This window comes from Piliocolobus tephrosceles, chromosome 6 (genome assembly GCF_002776525.5).
Source record: "Piliocolobus tephrosceles isolate RC106 chromosome 6, ASM277652v3, whole genome shotgun sequence".
Taxonomy (NCBI): Eukaryota; Metazoa; Chordata; class Mammalia; order Primates; family Cercopithecidae; genus Piliocolobus; species Piliocolobus tephrosceles.
In genome coordinates, this window is record NC_045439.1 from 68,206,419 (window position 1) to 68,209,831 (window position 3,413).

General features: G+C 39.9%; 1 pseudogene; it reads right to left on the bottom strand.

Annotated features, from left to right (window-relative positions):
- Window positions 1-2,160: 2,160 nt before the first annotated feature.
- On the bottom strand, window positions 2,161-2,730 carry LOC111524473 (annotated as a pseudogene).
- Between the last annotated feature and the right edge of the window lie 683 nt (window positions 2,731-3,413).

Sequence of the window (3,413 nt, forward strand, 5' to 3'; positions counted from 1 at the left end):
TGATGGTGGAACATTAGGATGAAGGTTCATTAACTCTGCTGGGTGATAGTTTCTAGACTGCCCTGCATCTTGAAACATGGCCATTTTTGGAATCCTTTCACCCTTACTCCCAAATGTGTTCGTTTGGTATAATAAGTTTCCATTATTTGAGATGACTGAAACTTACTTATGAAACAAAGATCACAGTGACCATGAGGATTTACTTTTTGATCTGTGTTGCAAAGAATAGGGATTAAATATTGAGAAAACAAATAATAAGTGAGATGGGTGCCACATTGGGACGGATTCCAGAAGATGCACTATGTTACCTTATCTGTCCACTCAGGATGGATAAAGTTCACCCGATTTAGGTGTCTTTCTAACAATATCCAGCCAGATTACTAATGTATAGGTTTCTGAGGCCAGAAGACCTTAATATCAATAAGTAATGGAGTTACCCGTAACTCACTCCATACTCTTTTAAACAGTGCATTGAAAGAGCAGGGATCATGGGCTAAAATTCTGAAAACTATTGTATTTTTGTCTCCAACTGTCCCTTTAAACTTACTCAATGTGTATAGTTTCCAGTCTCCCCAACTACTTGGTAAAGACTCTAGCAGACTGATTTTGGGTCACTTTTATCTAATAGACTTAAAGGTCACTCTAAGCCATAGACATAACCCCGTTTAACAATGGCCAGGTCCTGTGCTAGGTGGAAACATGCACCACCTCATCTACTTTTCTCCACGGTCATCTTATAACTCACTTGGAATTGGCTATCTGTTATCTTGGCATCTTAGTCCAAGCCACTTGTTATATGTTTATCCACAAGAGAAGTATAAATGATACACACATGGAGAATTCCGCTGTCATTCTCTGGTTCTTCTCTCAGGGATACTTGCTAATCAATATGTCTTGGGAATGGTTCTGTCCTCTGAGGTATTCTTTCCCCAGCACATGGAGAGTTTCTCCTAGGCCCCACCCACTCAATGCTTGCCCCACAGTGTTGGCTCTGGGATATACAGTTCTTACCCAGACCTTTAGTCTTATTCACAGGATTTATTTAAAATCCGCCCCCAAATAAACCTTAGCAGCTGAGCCAGGAATGGTGGTGCATGCCTGTTGTCTCAGCTACTTGGAAGGCTGACGCGGGAGATCGATTTAGCCCATGTGTTTAAAGCTGAAGAGAGCTATGATCATGCCACTGCACTCCAGCCTGGGCAGCAGAGTGAGAACCTATGAAGAGAGAGAGAGAGAGAGAGAGAGACCTTAAGAGCTGAATCCTTATCAATGGATTCTGATGAAAGGCTATGCTTGTCTCCAAAATGCTGAATGAGGCCATCTGTCTACTATTTTTGTCAATAAAAATAATGAGATGCTATTACAGCTTTCTGCAGTGTTGTGTGCTCATGTTCTTTCTACCTGCTGGGTCCACTCTGCAGTGTGGGGATTTTTTTGTGGGCTGTAGCCACAGGAAGGATGTTCTAGTGAAGAAATTCCCTACTTGCCTGGAGTCTGAGTCAAACATGGACACTCCTTTGCACAACTTTATAACATCTTGCGTAACATCAGTAAGTATTCTTTGGCAGTTGCGGCTAAAAAAATAGCTCAGGGATATTATCATTCAATAATGTTGTATGCAATAGTATGTAGGTTACATACCTGCTGATAGACTAGGGATAAATATGACTTATGGAGTAGTACCTTGTACTAAAAATAGCACTTGCTCATGATTCTAGAAAGTTAGAACTAACCTACCACTCAGATATCTGCAGGGAGAGAAGCATATGGGATTTAATCAATTATCTTCCCAAAACACTCCCTGGAAAGAAAATTGTAATTTCATTTCAAATAATCAATGAAAGATTTTTCCATGTGTTAGATGACTTATACATTGCATATATTGTCCCTCATTTCTGAATCTTGTGATCTAAAAAAATTAATGTTACAATTTTATTTCTAGCCAAGTGTTCTTTACTATTAAATTTTAGAAGAGTTGTGAAAATTTGTGTTGGGAGGCACAAATTATTCTGCGCTCTTCTGTTCTATTGGGAGATATTACATTTCTCCCTATTATTTTCACTTTCTACTTATTTGTAGGATTGCTGAAATAGCTTTTGAACTGAGTGAACATTTTAATTTACTCTGTTTTTTAAAATATTATATTATTTTTTTTTTTAAGGTTTTTTGGCTGTAAATGTATTCAATGCAAAATAATCCTCTTCAATTTTACTGAGGTGGCTGATCACGTCCACGACCAAATCCGCCTCTAAACTGGAATTCGGTTGCTGACCCAGCCCCAGCCTCCGCTTTCTTGTCGGCACCAGGTGGCACAGCACTCCGTCTGTAGGTATCTCTGTCAGCTTCCCCCTTGTGAGTCTCGCAGGTCGCTCACCCTCCAGACCTTTAGGTCGAGGCCTGCCAGTCTCTGGACGGCTACGGCGTAGGGTGGCAGGCACAATCTCCGGGGGCAGATGAAGGTAATCACGGAGATACTGGATACCCTCATTGGTAAGGTACCGGTAGAAATGTCTCCAGGCAAACTGTTCCTTCACGTAGCCTCGGGACTTAAGAGACTGCATGGCCTTCATGACATGAAGGTTGGGCACATTCTTGTCTGCCAGCTCCGGGTGCTCAGGCATGTGGACATCCTTCGTGGCCACCATGACTCCCTCCTTAAAAAGGAGTTCGTAAATGGCAATCCGGTTCTTCTTAGGCATCAACATCTCGGCAGCTGCAGGGTCCGGGGCCGGGGCTCTGTTTTTTAAAAATATTATTAAAGCTTCTTTGAACAAATAAGAGAATGACCACAGAAAGAAATTCGAGAAGGATAAACTAAGCAGATAGAGGAAAGCTTTTCATGTCAGAAAATGCTAAGGATAAACTAAACTTCAATCGAGACAAATGTAGTTTGAAGGCACTGACACTTCATCACCGCAGGGAGGCAGTAGCTCCTTCAGTAATAGGAAACTCAAGGCTTTTAGTATTTTTCTCCACTTTAAATTCTGAACTTTTCTATTAATAATTCTTTATGTGATTTTTTTTCTATCAACACCCATGCTTTAGTCCTTGATTTTAAAAGGTAATCCTTGCTCATGTCTGAAATAATTGGACCCCAAAAGTAAAACATAGTTTGCCGAAAGGATACAAAATTGAAAAATGACTGTAGCTGCACACCATGTATGAAAGACTTTCAAAGTCTGAGTTGCCATAAAAAATTATAAATAAATGAAATTCTTTATATACTTAGTAAGTCAACTTTTTTAAAGGCAACAATTATGGATTCTATAGCATAACAAGAAAGGTTGGGTGGGATTTTGAGGTCACCTCATCCTAGCATCTTCACCTGTGACCACATTTTTAACCTATTTCTTGCAGAATATTTAATATTTTGGCCACATTTTCATTTTGGTCACAACATAAGTATAGATTTA